The sequence below is a fragment of the Mustela nigripes genome, chromosome 1, assembly GCF_022355385.1.
Source record: "Mustela nigripes isolate SB6536 chromosome 1, MUSNIG.SB6536, whole genome shotgun sequence".
In the NCBI taxonomy this organism is placed as follows: domain Eukaryota; kingdom Metazoa; phylum Chordata; class Mammalia; order Carnivora; family Mustelidae; genus Mustela; species Mustela nigripes.
Window position 1 is genome coordinate 12,521,061 of NC_081557.1, and position 18,855 is coordinate 12,539,915.

The following is an 18,855-nucleotide window of genomic DNA, read 5'->3' on the forward strand; positions in this document are numbered from 1 at the left end:
AAAGGTACAGACAAGGTAACCTCCAAAAGCTAATGTGACTCCGCTTTTCTTCCTAATTATCGAGGAGCCACAACAGGAAGCAAAGGACTTCAAAAAAGGAGGGAAGGGAAGGAGAGGGGAGGGGAGGGGAGGGGAGGGAGGGGAGGGAAGGGGAGAGGTAAGAGGGAAGGGGAGGGCAGAAGGGGGAGGGGCAAGGGGGCGGGGCGAGAGAGGAAATGAATAGAAAAAAGAAGTACCATGCTCTCAAAGAACAGAAACCCTGGTAAAGAAGAGATCGATAAATTGACAACTGATAACTCTTCAAAAGATCACCAAACACACACCTGTTGCTCAAAGCTAAGTTTATGAGACCTGCTATAGGAAAAGAGTACCCAGAACCTTCGTGTCTCAAAAGGAGGAAATCTGTGGAAGATATTTACAGAGTTTGAGAGTCCAGACCCAAGGGGTTTAAGGTGGATTTTTTTTTTTTTTTAAGTTTTCCTGTTTGTTTGTTTTAAGGAAGCTCCATACCCAGTGTGGAGCCCAACGCAGGGCTCGAACTCATGACCCTGAGATCAAGGGTCACATGCACTTCCCACTGAGCCAGTCAGGTGCCCACAAAGTGGATCTCACAAATGAGGGAGCACCTTAGGAGTGGACGAAGTTTGTGACATTATAGTTCAGAATTGGCAGGAGCAGGGAAGACAGGGTCTGAAAGCAAACCTCGAGAAGTAAACCATTGTTGGTTGAGATTAGTATTCCGTGAGCAAGTCATCTACGGTCCTATTAGGAGAGCTGTTGGCCCAGGCGAACAAACTTTTTTTTTTTTTTTTCCAAGGATTTTATTTATTTTTTTTATTTGACAGAGAGATAGACAGAGCCAGAGAGCACAGGTGGAGGGAATGGCAGAGGGAGAGGGAGAAGCAGGCTCCCCGTTATGCAGGAAGCTCAATGTGGGGCTCCATCCCAGGACCCTGGGATCATGATCTGAGCCGAGGGCAGATGCTTAACCATCTGAGCTGCCCAGGCACATCTCCCCCATCCCCGCCCTTGCTTTTTATTTTTTTGCAAACTATTTGTTTAGATAAATTGGTTTGCAGGAATTTCGTGAAGCAAACAGTGAACTTATTTCTTGGTTTATGGCCATATCTTCCTTGGCTGAATTTCCTGGAACAATTAGTTAGGTCATGTTGCTGTCGGAAATCCCGGCTCTCAGTCCCAATAGTGAATCCACTAGATATAGATGATTTCCATTCTTCGGTTCAACTTATTATTTTAAAACAACACTATGGGACGCTTTTCTATTCCCCTAGAAACAGATCTTTGCCTCACTTTCTCCATTGATGACATGATGGCAGGGCTACCACGCTGAATGTGCCTCCCACCCATCACACCAGGGGAGCTGGGACAGTCAATAGGGAAATCATTTCAGCTGAAAAAGAGCCTATTGCCAAGTGTACATAGTCCAGCAGTGCCCTTGATGGTTAATGAATAATCAGCATTCATCTGAAAGGATCCAGGTCATCCTGGGAACAGGACCGGGAACAGCAGCACATTACTATAGCATGATTGGGTAACTTGAGGAAATATTTTTTGTTTAGAAAGACCAGGTCTCCAGCCCACTCAGAGTTCACAGGCTGTGTATAAGTTTCAGCAAGCACCTTTCCCTCTGGGCCTCTTCCCAAAGATGTTGACTCCGACGTTCCCCAAAAGTTCTTTCAACTCTGGCTTTCTGGAACTCTTGGACGTGGCCCTGTTGATGTATTTCCACCCTTGATCAAAAAAAGATGCAGAGACAAGAAAGGACATCCATTTGGCTGCTGACATAGCCTTTATGTCGTTTCCCAGTGGATATTCCTCAAGAACATCTCGGCTGAGACCATGGACCTGCATTTCTCAGTACAGCCCTCAGCACAGAGCCACACGCAAGCAAGCACCCGGAACCTAGAGACCTCATTGTTTTTCCCATTTCCTACCATGTACGTAAATGCACAGCCCTTTGGTTTGCATTCTCTCTGCTTCCTGGAGGGTCCTGCCCGCTGACACAACGGGCATAGGAACACGGATATTTCACTTCACGAAGAATTTGCTCGTCAGCAGAGCTAAGGACAGAGAAAGGGACCACTCCCAGACACAGACGGGTTTACCAGCAGTTTGTGCTCGCTTACTAACTGGTACATTTGTTTGGCAGAACTTGTAAGTTTGAAATTTAGTCCAGGACTTTCTTTCATTGCAACATATCGCCTGTCAATCAGGTTGGCAAGAACGGAGTCAGATGGAACCTGCCACTCACAGCTGGAACCTTCTCGTATTAAAAAAAAAAACAACAATAAATTGCCATGAATTAGTCCTGGGGCTCTAATGCGCAGCATGGAGACTATAGTTAACAATATCGTAACGCATATTTGAAAGTTGCTGAGAGAGGCACCTTCATGGCTCAGATAATTAAGCCTCTCCCTTTGGCTCGGGTCATGATCCCAGGGTCCTGGGATTGAGCCCCGAGTGTGTCCAGCTCTCTGCTCGGCAGGATCCTGCTTCTCCCTCTCCCTCTGCCTGCCTCTCTCTCTAGTAAATAAATAAAAGCTTAAAAATAAATAAACAAAAATGAAAGTTGCTAAGACAGTAGATCTTAAAAGTTCTCATCACAAGAAAAACAATGGCAGCTGGCTGTACAGCGGCTCTTAACCAGAGACGTAACTGTGGTGATCATTTCACAATACAGACAAATATCAAATCATTATGCTGGACACATGAAACTAATCTAGTGTTACCTATCAATTATATCTCAATTTTTAAAATTTAATAAAAGTCAAAAACAGTAAAAAAAATTTTTTTTCCTGTATTTTTAAAAAAAATTTTGTTAATATATAATGAATTATAAATGTTTTTGTTTGTTTATTTCCTGGGGTCAACTAGGTAGAGGCAGCCTCGGTGACGGTGAAGGAGCTGCTCCCCATGAGGTGAGAAGGAGCCCCACCTGAGAGGCCTGGATGATCTGAGGGCAGACAAGCTAGAACTGGGACCAGAGCCAAGAAAAAACTTTGCCCTTGAGGAATACATCAGGACGTGAAGGCCTCTGTATGAACAAGTCACACCCAAATCTCAATAGCTTAGATGAGACCTTTATTGGGGCACTGGGGTGGCTCAGTTGGTTAAGGCTCCAGCTCTTGTTTTCAGCTCAGGCCATGGTCTCAGGATTGTGAGATCAAGTCCCTTGCCGGGCTCCACGCTCTGTGGGGTGTCTGCTTGATAATCTCCTTCTCTCTGCTCACGCTCTCCTTCTCCTGCTCTCTCACAAATAAGTAAATAAAATCTTTAAAAGAAAAAAAAAAGAATAGTTTATTTCTTAGTCCTGTTCATGTTCCTCATGAGTCCATGACCCGCCTGCTCCTTCTCACTCCAAGACTCCTAAGGGAAGCCCCTCTGCCTTGCACTCGGCTGGTGTCACAGCAGAGCAAAGAGAGGAAAGCTGGGGGGTGCACGGGGCTCCTAAGGCGTCCATGCTCAGAACAGGGCACAGATCACTTCCACTCCCGCTCCAGGCCAAACCCAGTCCCGTGGCCCGGCTCCGCTCCCACGCACTGTAGCCGCAGGGACCGAGGAAGCCTGCGGTGGCCGAAGGGTGTTCACAGCAGAGACCTGCGCCAGGAAGTTGGCATTCACCAGGAGGGTGAGTCAGACAGCTGTGCAGGCTGAGGTGCAGTGCGGAAGGCCAGGGGACAAAGGTCTGTCATTTCTGTAGAGGTGACTCAGCAGGTGTCCCCCAAGGAAACAAACCCCTTCCTACCTACAGAAAATATGGTCCATCCAGCCCCTCATCTGCTGAGATTCTGCCAGATCCGAGTCTAGGGACTGAATTTCTTTTGCCCAAACAAGTCATTTACCTAACAAGGCGCTTTGCTTTGCATGGTGATCGCCCCTGGGATTGTGGAAGCCCCAGGAGCCAGGCTCCCCAAGGTGTGAGCCAGAATCTTCCTTCCTGGGAGAAGAAGAGCAGTATGTCTATACCGCGGGCTCCCTGGGCTTGGCCCTCGGGGGCCCTATCCCTGGAGGCGCTCGCCAGATATTGCTAACAGGAAAGAGTTGGAAATAATTACTGTCAACCAAGGGGGGTCGTTAAGTAAAGGATGGCACCTACCGAACATACACAAGATAAGGCTTGGCTGGCGGAAATGAGGCCCTAGGCTATCACTTAGTGCTTGATACAGGGAAACACCCAGGACATCTTCCTGGAGGAGGAAATAAACGACGCAAGAGCATGCGCAGTGTGGGTGTGTCCTCCGACCGTCCTAGTCTCCAGGGCATTTAGAGGATTCTAGTAAAAATGTCCACCAATTCCCATTTTCTGTGAGTAGTGGGACCCCAGCTGACTTTCGTTTTCAGATTTTACTGTCTTCTTAATTCTTTTCTGCGTTGCTTAAATTGTTTACAACTAGCACGGATTTTTACAAAGACAATAATGCTACTTTGTGGAGGGGGAAGAATTGTGGGTTGGTTTTTTGTTTGTTTTTGGCTTTTTGTTTTGTTATGGTTTTTGTGGTGGAGAAACGTCAGTACTGTTAAGCGAATAAAACAGTTATGATATAAGCCCATCATTATGCATCTACAGCAAATACACACACACACACACACACACACACACACAGAGACACCCCCACTATGCAAGTGTCCCAGGCTATTCTGAAGACCACAGGGAAGAGCAGCTGGGGAAGCAGCTTTAGACCTCGAAAGAGCGCACGTAGGAAGGTTTCAATGAGCACTTCTAGCCAGCAGTATTGCAGACCAGCCAGCAGTATTGCAGAGAGGAACGAACGTCACTCTCACAGCTTCCGCCCTGATTATCTGTCTTGTCACCGACAGCGTTACCCTGCTCTCCTACACCTCCACCCCGGTGACCATCCACAGGCCGTGTTCCCTTGAGGCTCGGAGCAAGAGGCTCCCTATCTGTGCTCCCTACCTCATCCCCCACCTGCCTCATCTCCGGCGCCATCCTGGTCCTGCATGCCCAGCGGAGCTCTCGCACGCTGTAGGTTGATAGGACAGGGTCATATCTGTCTTCTCCTCCGGGGCCATCCGCATGCTGAACCCTCTGATCTACAGCCCAAGGAAGAAAGAGGTGGAGGCTCTTTATAGAAGGGATGCCTTGGCAAGCTGCCTTCCTAAGTGTGGAACATTCTATCCCAATAATGTTCTGTCGGGAACATTCTATCCCGACAGAAAGCACAGAGCATATGAACAGATAGAGTGAAATATGGGCCAGCACTATTTTATTTTATTTTTCGTTTATTTTAAGTAATCTCTACATCCAACATGGGACTCAAACTCAAGCCCCTCATAATCAAGCCCCCCAAAATTACATGTTCTCCCGACTAAGCCTCCCAAGTGCTCCCCCCTACCCCCGGCACTATTTTAAAAGCTTTACACATATCAACTCATTTAATCTTCAGAACAACCATATGAAATGGATACAATGATTATCCCTGGGGAATCTAAGGCACAGATAGGCAGTGTAACTGGCCCAAGGTCACACAGCTAATAAGACGCACAGCCAAACTTTAAATCCAAGTTATCTGGCTCCTGGCGGCAATATTCTCAACCAATACACTATATTGCCCCTTTCTAATAACCACATCTCACAGACAATGGGCAGAGTTTTTCTTAAATGCACACATCATAAGGAAGGACAGGCTTATGGAATTATACAGTGGTACAGAAGGGGCTAGGGGCTTGGCACACCTGAGTTCATGCTACCTCAGAATGACTCTGTCTCTTAGCATTTCTGTCATGTCGAGTCAAGGTACATAACCCCCCGACCCTCAGTTTTCCCAGGTGAAAACAGGACACTCACTCCCATCTCAACTGGTTACTGTAAGGTTCCCAGGAGGGTAAAAGATGCTCACAAAGAATTATTCAAACACCATTGTCTTCCTTTCTTCCCTGAGAAAAACCTCTTCATGAGACCAAGTATATATTTTTTTTAAATTTTACTTATTTATTTGACAGAGAGACAGCAAGAGAGGGAACACAAGCAGGGGGAGTGGGAAAGGGAGAAGCAGGCTTCCCGCTGAGCAGGGAGCTGTATGCAAGGCTCAAGCCCAGGACCCTGGGATGATGACCTGAGCCGAACGAAGGCAGCCACCCAATGACTGAGCCACCCAGGCACCCCAAGACCAAGTATTTTTATACACAGGAATGAGGCCATATCATGTAGCTCTAACATTAAGTAGATTCACTGAATCACCAGAAAGCTCTTCCTTTTTTCCTTACCTCTTCTGAATATGTCAAGGAGGAAGTCACAACCTTCCCTATTCCGGTCTCTCTTTCTAATATAGAGAGCCAGTCTTAGCACTTAACAGTAACTAGTTAGCATTTAATGTTATGTTACTTTCATTTTTATTTATTATGTCACTTTTATTCTGATAAAAAGAGTGTTTTAATAAAAAATTGCTTATAATGGTCCAATTTTTAAAAATCACAATACAGGTGATACACAAGGCAAAATATCACAAAGAATGTAAACAAATGGCTTTAGAAACTCTGATCTGGGCCATTTATAGTTTTCGAAACCTTTTCTCATTCATTCTTTTATTTGATCTTCACCAAATGCTGTTTAAGACAGATAAGCCAGGTGTCATTACCCCCATTTTACAGATAACCAAATCTGAGGGATTGAACTGGCTAGCTCCGAGTCCCATGAGACTGCCATAAAACAACACAGACCTGAGAACCCAGGTGCCCTGAGGATTCACGGTGGAACCCCCCAGAACACACTTCTCAACTTGATCTCAGGAAATGGGGAAGTTCTTGATCTTCAAGGCTCCAGATTGCCTTCTTCCTGCCTTTCCTATTTAGCTTCTTTTGGTAGGGTCTCCCTTGCCTCCAGATGCCCCTCCTCTGCCTCAAACCTCTAGAAAACACACACTAGGCTAAGTCGCTCCTCTTCCAGGGAGCTCTCCAGAATTGCCTTCCTCTGCTAGCAACAGAGAACTGACCATAACAGTTTAAACCCCTACAGTTCCTTATGATGAAGTCTGTCTCGAGGAGTCAGAGGAGCGTCCAAAGAGCAGTTATGTTTAAGCTAGAACTAGGGATCAAGGGAGAAGTCCCTGCAACCTGAATTGTAATGGAATCTTTTTTTTTTTTAAATCTGGAAATGGTTCATACTTGTATGGAGGGTCCATGAAGGCAGTGGGGATCTAGCTGATTTCTATCTTTCTGTCCCAACACCTTCAGTGCATAACTTTTGCAACAGGCTAAACTATGTCCCCTCAAAATTGATGTGTTGAAGCCTTAGCCCCAATACCTCAGAATATGACTGTATTTGGAGGCAGGGCATTTAAAAGATGATTAAATTAGGGGCATCTGGGTGCCTCAGTCAGTTGAGCAACCCACTCTTGGTTTCAGCTCAGGTCATGATCTCATGGATCTTGAGATCAAGTCCTGTGTCTGGCTCCGTGCTGAGCAGGGAGTCTGCTTGAGTATTCTGTCCCTCTGCCTCTCCCCCCACTATCTCCCTCCCTCCCTCTCTCTAAAACAAATAAATAAATCTTTTTTAAAATGGTGATTAAATTAAAAAGAGCCCCCTGAGGTCGACACTAATACAATCTGACTAATGTCTTTACAATAAGAGGAAATCTGGACCCACAAAGACACCAGGGATGCAGTTGCCCAGAGGCAAGACCATGTGAGGACATAGGTGGTCATCTTCACGACAAGGAGAGAGGCCCCAGAAGAAATCAAACCTACCAGCACTTTGATCTTAGACTTCCAGCCTCCAGAACTGTGAGGAAAAAAAATAGTAATTTCTGTTGTTTAAGTGACCCGGTCTGCGGTATTTTGTCACGGCAGCCCCATCAGACAATACAGCGTCTATATTCAAGGCTGCCTCTTCGTCCAACATGACTGCTAAAGCTCCAGCCATCACCTCAGGGGTTGAGGAAGAATGTTGGCAAAAGGGGAACTTGCCAGCTACCTATTCCCAGTCATAGGCATTTGCCTCTCACTGGCCAGAACTTCATCACATGGTGGTCATATGGTCTGCAAGGGAGGCTAAGATATCAGCTGTTAGCTGGCCCCCGTACCGCCTTGACTATCCTGCAGTGCTGTTTTTAAGGAAGGGGTGAATGAACACGGACTGTGCATCCAACAGTCTTGGCTGTGCCTCCCTCATTGCCAACTGCCTGGACCAGAGAATGGTGGCGAATGACGGCTCACCCACAATCTCCCACACATCCTGCCAACAGGTTGTGTGTGCACAGCATCGTACGTGTGAATTTTGTAGTGAACATAAAAAGTGTTGATGAGATCACATTTCAGAAACCCAGATTCCCAGTTTCTCTGGGAAGGAAAATTGCAATCGGGGACTCTCTACCAGCCGTGCCCTCACCTCACCATAACTGCCTGGCCCCGGGTCAACGGCTCTCCACTCCTTCCCCCTCCTGCCCCCTGGCTATTCTTTTTAAAGTGTTTCCTTCATGTCACGCCCTGGGTTTTTTGGGTTTTTTTTTAAGATTTTATTTATTTGTCAGACAGATCACAAGCAGGCAGACAGGCAGGCAGAGAGAGAGGAGGAAGCAGGCTCCCTGCTGAGCAGAGAGCCCGATGTGGGGCTCAATCCCAGGACCCTGAGATCATGACCTGAGCCGAAGGCAGGGGCTTTAACCCACTGAGCCACCCAGGTGCCCCCATGCCCTGAGTTTTTGCTCCTAGTTCAGAAAACTGACCACATTCACCCCTCTGGTAAAAGTGAGAGGAGAAAACAGGGACCCACAAGTGGCCTGTTTCAAGGAAGACAACCAGTGCTCAGACAATGCCCAGCACACATGCGACACCTGGCCCAGACTCTGAATGCATGAAGAGAATGTGTACCATTTGGATGTGAAACATGTCAAAAATAAAAATAAACATGCGGAGTTAGAGAGGAGAAGGGAGTTGGGGGAAATTGGAAGGGGAGGTGAACCATGAGAGACTATGGACTCTGAAAAACAATCTGAGGGGTTTGAAGTGGCGGGGGGGTAGGAGGTGGGGGTACCAGGTGGTGGGTATTATAGAGGGCACGGATTGCATGGAGCACTGGGTGTGGTGCAAAAATAATGAATACTGTTATGCTGAAAATAAATAAAAAATAAATAAATTTTGTAAAAAAGAAACAAAAAAAGAAGAAGAATTAATTTAAAAATATTTTTAAGTCCAAATGAATGTAATACGAGCTCCCCTCTCCCCCAAAATAGTATCTCCATGTAGAAAGAATAAAGCGTACGTTTTTCATTCATGTAAGGTATCCAAGTATCCCTTGCAAGCATTTGAGTTTACAACCCTTGGCCTGGCAGGGAGAGTCTCTCCTTCGTGTTGTCTTACAAGCTTGTCCCAACCTAACTTTCCAGGGGGCACCCCACACTTCCCTTCAAACACCTGCCCTGTGGCCACAACGATGCGCTGGCTTGGCCTGAGCCAGTCATGCATTTTTGCCTGCTCCTCCTTTGTTCACAGTTTCCTGGGCGCGGGACTGTGCCGTCCATCCCTGCGTCAGCCAGGACAAGCCCCTTCCTTATCATTTGAGCCCCCGCCTAAACATAATCTCTTCTGGGAAATTCTCTGACTCCTACTGAGAGAATTTATCATTCCTCCTTCTGTGCTGCGGTTTGCCCTTGTTAAAGAAAAGAAAAATGTGAAAACCATCACAAATGAAAGATTGAGTGCTGAGTGGGGAAAAGAAAAAAGAAAAAAAAGAAACATTCAGTTTCAAGCAAGAAGCCCCAACCAGCACAATCTACAAAAAAAAAAAAAAAATGGGGATTTGAAGATGTGGAAGGAAGGATGCGGTCCTTGTTTAAAGCCAGGACACCAGGTGCAACACAGGTTTCCTCCCCCGTGAGACATGAATACCTGGAGAACATGGTCTTTTTTATTTTTATTTTTTTAACGTTATGTCCCAGTTGCCCAGCCCTCAGCGGGGTGTCGGCAACAGAGAGAATTCTTGCTAACCACCTGACTTACACAGGAGACGGCAGCAACGTGCCCAGCACAGTATCAGACACGTCATAGATGCTCAGCAAAGTATAGCTCTTCTCAGAGGTACACCCGAGACTGAATCATGGGCAGGCATCTCCCTCTTTGAAGCCTCTGCTACCACTGAGTCTTCTTTAAAGCCCTTTATAATCAATCTGCAGGCTTTCCATCCCCAGCCAGACAGTACACTCCTTGAGGGCAGGGAGGGGAAGTTCAAGGAAATCTGGCTGGAAAGTTAGAGAATCCACCAGCGACTCTTCCCCACTCCCACCCCTACCCCTGCCCCCTGCACACCTGGAGACAGGGCTTTCCTCAAGAAATCTGGAGGCCGTCAGCTTTTATTCCCTCTGAGAAAACACTCTCAGGTTCTACCAGCTTCCTCCTCAGGGGCTTCCTTCCTCTCCCAACAGCTCTGGTAGAGTTGGTCTGACCAGGAGTTTCCGAGAGCTCCAGGACCACTCACGGAGGGACTGGGGACAGGAAGAAAAGAGAGAGGCGAGGCTGGGCAACCAACCTGGCCCCTGTGGACCAATCCCCTTTCTGGAGCTCTCCCCCGGAGGGCTGGTCTCTGGCTGGGAGCCGTCTCCACCTGAGGCTCAAGCAGGGTGAGTCACACCTCTGAAGGAGAGGGAGGGATGAGTTCAGGCAGGCTTGGGAGTTAAGGGGGAAAAGCCAGTGAGTCAGTGATGATCTAGAAAGAGCCAGGGAATGGAAGAGGGTAGACTAGATTCCCCCGCTGAGTCAGCGTTCACAGCCTCCCTCCAGACTCCTGTTCAAGGATGTCCTGACCCCTGTCCTAGGCACAGGCTAGGATTTCTCAACCTGGACACCATTAACATTTGGGGCTGGATAATTCTTTGTTTGGGGGCAGGGTGGGAGGGTTGGGGGTGTCCTGTCCCTAGCACGCCACCCCCTACTTCCAGTTGTGGGAACAAATATGTCTTCGGACACGGCCAATTGTCCCTGGGGTAGGGAGGAATCCTCAGGGTCTCGGGGTTGAGAGCCTGGACTCGCCAGCCTTGCTAGCTCCCCTCCCTTGCTTGCGCAGAACACAAGATTAGACGGAGACCTCAATCCTCCTCCTCCCCTCTCTGGCAGCCGTTCCTGGAGGTCATCCCTCAGGTCCTAATTCCATCAAAGCTCTACTGCGGCTCCCTTCAGCCCAGTGGATGAGAAGGAGTAAGTAATGATCATGGAGAAGGAACCAAGTTCCCAGAACCAGTTATTTTTGTAAAAAAATGTAAGTGTCAAAAAGAAAATCAAGGGCCCAAAATGGGGCCACTTAGGCCAACTCACCAAACCAGGGCTTACTCCCTAACCTAACTGGGTTTCAAACTCCCAGGTCAGTTGGGATTTTCTGATCAGCTCCAGGGAGACAGTCTGTCACAGGGGCCCTCTCCATCCCCCAAGGTCATCTGCATGATCAGAGACCCTGTGCTTCCCCCTAAGCAAAGGGGACCTCGCCTGAAACAACCCTTTCTTTTCCAAACAACTTCCTCCTTTTTTTCTTTTTAATAGCTCCTCAGAGCTACTCTCTGCTGGCTAGACGGACTGCAGCCCTATTCATGAATTACTCAGTAGACATTCACATTTACTCAGTTGAACTCTTTTCACAGTTTTGTTGTTGTTGTTGGTATTGTTTTAGTGATCTCTACATCTAACTCGGGGCTCCAACTCACAAGCCCCGAGATCTGAGCGTTCCAAACCCCTTCAGCTTGAGCCAGCCAGGTGCTCACTTCGTGTTTTGCCAAAAGTAACTAGTGAAACAGATTTCAGTAATATGTTTTACTTAACCCAATATATCAAAAATAGTCACTTTAACATGCAATCAATAGTTTTAAATTAGCAATGAGATAGTTCACATTCTTTTTTTTCATACTGAGTCTTCAACACCTGAAGTGTACCTTTAAGCCCTTACCACGTACCTCAGTGTGGACCGGCCACGTCTCAAGTGTTCAACAGCCTCGTGCAGTTAATGGCCGGCATATTGGACAGTGTGGGACCGAATGGGTGAGGCTCACCCCTGGCCTTTTCCCAGCAGCAAGGGGCTTCCAGAGGCCAAGACGTGAGCTACAGTGTAAGGCCATAGTCTCCAAGAAGATGCTTGGGTTTGGGTTGTTTTGTTTTGCTTTGCTTTAATAAGGTTTTCTCTTAAATTAAGACATAACTGACACATAACACTGTGAGTTCAAGATGAGCAATGTGTTGATTTGATATATTTACACACTATGATATGATTACCGCTGCGGCATTGGCTAACACGACCACATCACTCAATTATCGTTTCTTGTTTGTGGTGAGAACATTTAAGATCTGGTCTCTTAGCAACTTTCAAGTATATAACTCAGTATTGTTGACAGTAGTCACAATGCTGTGCATTACATTCCAGGGCTCACCTTCTCAGAGCAAGTGTTACACCCTTTGACTCACATCTCCCTGACTTCCCCCACAGCCACTATTCTATTCCCACCCCCCCACAGTCCCATCTACTCTCTGTTTCTAGGAGTTCAAACTTTTTGGTGGGGCGAGCTCCAATTGGTTTCATTCAATAATTCATGAATGGACACCATCCCATCTGAGGAGTTACACAAAATGGAAGACCTTTACAGACAGACATGGGGGGAGACTTTTGGGGGAAGGGGGGTGTCTATCTTTCCAGACGGACAAGGTTAAAGGTCACATCCTGCCATTAAGTCTTGGTTTGCTATCCTAAGAGCAAGTGACTCCATTTGGGGGACTTCTTCTTCTTCTTCTACTTCTTTTTTTTTTTTTTTTTTTTTTTTTTTAAATCACAAGTTATAGGTCAGAAGGTAAGGAGGATCCTGAGGAAAATCAGCCTCGTCTTGCTGGGTGACTGGCTCAGGGAAGGCCCTTTTCATAGACTTGGATCTCAGACATTGCACTCCCCTGTCCGGAAGAAGGTTATAAATCTTGAGGGTGTAAATTAGCCTAACCCCACCCTACAGGTAGACTTATCATCCCAGCATTGGCTGCGTCCACGTCCACGTCCACACAGGCCTTACACGCCCTGCTCCTTTCCCGGCAGCCCAATTTGCTCACCACTTGCTTAACTCAAGACTTCAGCTCCACGAGGCCCTGTGACCCCTGCCTTGTGTGTCATCATCCATTCGCTAACCTTTCACTCAGATCTGCTTCCTGGGAGACAGATAAGGAGCTCAGTGACACTGACCACCTCACTTCGATTCATACATTCCCAAGCCCTGGGGACAAATTCCTAGTCAAGGCACCAGGCCTAGGATTGGGACCCTTGATAGAGATTTATAGTCTCTCTTTATGGATCCTCCCCTTTCCCTCCGCCCACAAGTGCATCCTGAAATCAACTCCTCCTGGCTCCCCGAAGACCCTGCAGGGATTTGGATGGAAAAAGAAAAATGCTGAGGCCACGACCAGCTAAGCGAAAGAAATTCCAAAATTTTCCATATTTTTTCTGGCTGGAAATATTCCCAGATAATCACTCAGCAGCTTTAAAACAAACAAACAAAAAAATGAATAAATAAAAAACTCTAAGTCCCTAGTACAGGAGACCTGCCCCATAGTAGGATGTCCACGCATGCATATATGAACTTGCTGTAGGCAGCACACACAGCCCAGAGCCTGGGGGACATGGGGTGTCCGAGAGGCCACATGTCTGAAGCTCAGGAAGGATGACCTTTTATCTGCTGCTTCCAATGTCCTTCCTTACCCTTTATCCACAGAGGCCTGGGTGACAGCCAGATTTACAGCTCCTGAAGTTGGTTCCAGCGCTCCATCTGCCCGGCCTCCAGCCCAGACCCGCCTCCTAGGTTGGCCTTTGTAGCTCCAGGCCTCCTCTGTGAAGACCTAATCCAGTCTCCTTCCCCTCGGAACCACTGTTCAAGCTCCACTCACTTTTCTGGCTCTTCGGAGATTCTTCTGTTCTGGCTCTTCCGGATTTCCTTTTCTTACATTTGAGCTCAGTCATACCTTTTGAATTATTTTGCAGTTTTCTCCCAAGACATGTCTATATATATGAGATGGGAAGGAGTCCCTGTGTCCACTGCGAAAGTAACCGCATGAGGCCCAAGATGGACTTGTTCATGCTAAGTCCAGGTCAGCAAACCAGAACTTGGTTAAGTTTCAATGGTCGGCTCTGCTGGAAGAGAAGGCCAAGGTCAACCAATCAGCGCTTGCTTGCCCGCTCAACACAAACTACCTGAGCAGCCTCCGGGACTTCCCTTTTCTCCATTTACAGAAAGTAACCCTGCTCTGGCCAGTCACCAAGTGCCCACCCACTATGACTTGTTCCTGCTCACGCTGGTCTGTGAACATGTCTCGCATTGTACAGCTCTTCAGGGCTCCTTTCTATCTGCTAGCGTAGATGCTGCCCTATCTGTGCATCGCCCAATAAAAGCTAACTCAATCAGTGAATCGGAAACATTTTTCTCTTAATACCACTAAGTCACCCATAGTGATTAAAAGTGCCAGGCTGGTGTACGAGCGCAAATCTGATCGTCTGAATTCTCTGCTCCATTCCCTGAGGCCCCAATCCCTTTCAGGATGTAGCCTAAGAGCATAGCCTGGCATGCAGAGCCCCTCATGACCCAGCCTGGGTTGGTTTTGGGTTCTTGGCAAGCCCATCCTCGCACCCTTTACTCAATGTCGCTAAAGCATTTGCTGTCAGCCATGGTCCCTCACACCTCCTCCATTTACATATGCCACTCACCAGCCCAGTACATTCTCCTCCCCGCTCCCACTCACCCTTTGCAATTCACCCCAGATGTCATTCTCCATGCAAGCCTTCGCTGAGGTCTGGTCTGCAAGCTTGAGTCAATTTCCCACTTCCAAATCCACACTCTCTCAGACTGTCCAAATCCCTCCTCACCGTATACTATAATTATATACCGTCATCAGATCTTTCTGTTTCTCAGGGGGCACCCACCTCACCCACCAGGTTCAGGTCAAGTCTGCAGCTGTCCTTTTGTTCTCCAAGACCCTGCCCAGATGCAATTTTTCCATGAAGGGGACCAGCCAAGGCTCCTGGGCTCCTCCCTTGCCTGGACCCTTCCAAGGCTCTGGGAACTCCATAGCTATGTATTCACAAGGTCAGATGCTTTTTGTAAGATTTTGTAAGTAATTTTAGCCACAAATGGCTAAAACCACTGTATCTTTCCATCTTGCCCCCACCCCAATCACATTTTCCCTCTTGTAGGTTTAGAGAGGTTTAGGCAATGTGAGATCCGGCTAAGGGGTAGTTGGGATAGGAATATGGGTTTCCTGCATATATCTATATGACCTTTTCTTTTCTTTTCTTTTTATTATTTTTTTTTTATTTATTTGACAGACGAAGATCATAAGTAGGCAGAGAGGCAGGCAGAGAGAGAGGTGGAAGCAGGCTTCCCGCTGAACAGAGAGCCCAATGCGGGGCTCAATCCGAGGACCCTGAGATCACGACCCGAGCTGAAGGCAGAGGCTTAACCACTGAGCAACCCAGGGCACCCCTATCTATATGACTTCTAAATATCTGTAGTTAAGTATGGGTAGTCATCCCAGTGGAGAACGACTTCCGGGGCACTGCCATCACCCACTGGACCAATTCACCCAGCGGCATGCGTGAAAACACAAAGCCAGAATTCAGATCACTGCATTCGCATGACCTACGGCATCCAGATGCATGTGGGTTGGACATGTACAGAGCCAGAATATAGCCTATGGAAACCTCTTCCAGCCATCAGAGTTAAACACAAATATCATGCAATTTTTTAAAAGATTTTATTTATTTATTTGACACAGAGAGAGCTTGCGCATAAACAGGAGGAGCAGCAGGAGGAGGGGGAGGAAGAAGCAGTCTACCCGCAGAGCAAGGAGCCCGTGCGGGCACTCTATCCCAGGACCCTGGGATTACGACTGAGCCAAGAGCTGATGCTTCACCAACAGAGCCACTCAGGTGCCCCAAGTATCATGCAATTTTTAAATTTTGTAATGTTTCAATATTTGTCAGCTTTAGAATATTTTTAATTTCATGTGATTTATTTTCTCATTCACTTCACATAATCATTTTTTGTATGTAAACTAGTGTTCTTTTCCTTAATGAGCCTACCCACAATAATATAATCTTCAAGCCCCACAAAACTTGAATCTATCTAAACCTATCCCCTGCCACAGCTGACACAAATTAAATTCCAATTTGGAATTAAGATCTCTGTGTTACTGGAACTGAAGTGTGTAAACTCAGGAGCTATGGGGTTTCCGTGCTTCTCTCTATGGATGAAGTACTGGAGAAAGACCGTAGGTGGGTAGCCAGAGGCAGAAAGTTCTGTCTACTTTCTAGACTCGGGTTTCTGCCTTCTCCCCTCCTGTGGGTTAGCTCATTATTGCTGCATAACAGATTACCCCAAAAGTTAGCAGCTTAAAACAACAAATACTCATTATCTCACGATTTCTGCAGGCCAGGCATTCAGGAGCAGCTGAGCTGAATGATTCTGCTCAGTGTCTTTCATGAGATTGCAGACAAGATGTCAGCTAGCACCCTGGTGCACTGCTGGTGGGACTGTAAATGGTTCAGCCACTGTGGAAAACAGTATGGAGGTTCCTCAAAAAATCAAAAATAGAGCTACCTTCTGAGCCACCAATCCCACTTCTGGGTATTAATCCAAAGGAAGTGAAATCAGGATCTCAAAGAGATATCTGTATTCCCATGTTCGCAGCAACATTATTCACAATAGCCAAAATATGGAAACCACCCAAATGTTGTCATCAGATGAACGGACAAAGAAAATGTGATAGAGATGATGATGATGGATAGATGATAGATATAGTTGTACACACACACACACACACACACACACGCAATGAAATATGATTCAGCCCTTTCAAAAAAGGGAATTCTTGCCATTTACAACAACATGGATGAACCTAGAGGACATTATGTTAAATAAGTGAGATAAGGCAGAGATAGGAAGACAAACACTATACTACATGATTTCACTTACGTGTGTCACTTAAAAAATCAGAATCATAAAAGCAGAGTGGAATGGTGTTTACCAAGGGCTGAGAGGAGGGGCTGATGGGAGATGTTGGTCAAAGAGCACAGAGTTTCAGTTAAGCAAGATGAGTAAGTTCTGGAGATGCAATGTACCGTGTGGTGACTGTAGTTAATACTGTCTTGTATCCCTGAACTTTGTTAAGAGGCTAAATCCCAAATGTGCTCATCATGCCCACAAAAAAGATGGTGACTGTGTGAGGTGATGCTTATGTTAATTAGCTTGTGATGATGATCCCACAGTATACCAGTATATCAAATCATTAAGTTGTACACCTTGCATACACACAATTTTTAATTGTTGGTTATACCTCAATAAAGGGGGAGGGGAAGGGAAAGATGTCAGAGAGAACCACAGTCATCTCAAGCTCTACTGGGGCTGAAAAATGTGCTTTCGAGGTGGGCTGTCCACACAGCTGTTAGGCAGAGGCCTCAGTTTCCTGCCTTGTGAACCTTATCACATGTCCTCTTGAGTGTTCTTGAAACATGGCAGCTTGATTCCCCCAGAGCTAGTGATCTAAGAGAGAGAGCAGGGAGAAAACCACAAGGCCTTTTATGATATTGCTATGGGTTCAGTTGTGTCCTCCCAAAATTCACAAAATCACACATATTCCTAACCTCCAAGACCTTCAGAAAGTGTCCCTAGTTGGAGAGAAGGTCTTCTTCGAGATAATCACATTCAAATGAGGTCATTAGGCTGGGCCTTCATCCAGTGTGACTGGTGTCCTTATTAAACAGGGACTTTGGGCACGGAACAGATATGCATAAAGGAAAACACTTGTCAAGATGCAGACAGACAAGGATGAACACCAAAAGATGGTCAGCAAACCACGAGCAGCTATGCAAGAGGCATGGAACAGCTTCTCCCTCACAGCCCTCAGAAGGAAACAAGACTTCTGACCCCTTGACCTCAGCCTCTCACCTGTAGAACTAAGACATTAAGCCTCAGGGGTCACACATCATTCCTTGGCAGCCCATTTGTTGGAGTGGGTCACAAGTCCAGCACGTGCTCCAGGGGAGGGGAATGAAGTCTCACCTCTTGAGAGGAATGCCCTCAGAGAACTGGAGCTATTTTTAATTCACTACCAAAGCCATGAGATACACAACCTATGGTAAATTCTCCTCTTTGGTCTAAACTGACTCCAAGTGGCTTCCTCCATGCTACATTGAGATGTCCTTGTTGAGAGTTTGTGTGTCCCTCTTCTCTAATGGATTCTTGAGGATAAATTTTGTAACTCTGAATCCCAGGAACCTAATCTAGAGCTGGAAATATGTGTTCTAAAAACTGATTAATCCATGAACAATGCCAAAAATAACATCACATTGGTATAGCACTTGGGACTTCATATAGCCTTCCCAATAGATGCTTACTTTAGAAACCTGTAGTGGACATTAAGTTAGAGGGTGGCTATAAAGTCTCCAAAAACATCAAATATTATTATATTCTATGCAGGTGGTTCATTTGGTAGATAACTAATATTTGGCTTTTATACCCTTACCTGAGTTCTGGAGATCCAGTGATAAGTAAGAAAGTCCCTACTTTCAAGGAATATGCCATCTTGCATTAAAATCCCCCTCAGAGTAGGGACGCCTGGGTGGCTCAGTTGGTTAAGCAGCTGCCTTCAGCTCAGGTCATGATCCCAGCATCCTGGGATCGAGTCCCACATCGGGCTCCTTGCTCCGCAGGGAGCCTGCTTCTCCCTCTGACTCTGCCTTCCACTCTATCTGCCTATGCTTGCTCTCGCTTGCTCTCTCTCTGACAAATAAATTAAAAAAAAAAAAAATCTTTAAAATCCCCCTCAGACTATGTATCCCAATCATCTTTATGTGGCTCTGTCTATAACCATCAG

General features: G+C 46.5%; 1 long non-coding RNA gene across 2 annotated transcripts; it reads right to left on the bottom strand.

The window, feature by feature from the left end:
- Positions 1-819: 819 nt before the first annotated feature.
- Positions 820-10,518, bottom strand: LOC132009704 (uncharacterized). 2 transcript variants are annotated; one of them, XR_009402046.1, is made up of 3 exons: positions 10,282-10,518; positions 4,949-5,073; positions 820-1,751 (listed from the first exon to the last, which is right to left on the bottom strand). It is a non-coding gene; the product is annotated as an uncharacterized LOC132009704 (long non-coding RNA). The 2 variants fall into 2 exon arrangements; XR_009402047.1 differs by having other exon boundaries at positions 4,937-5,073.
- Positions 10,519-18,855: the final 8,337 nt, after the last annotated feature.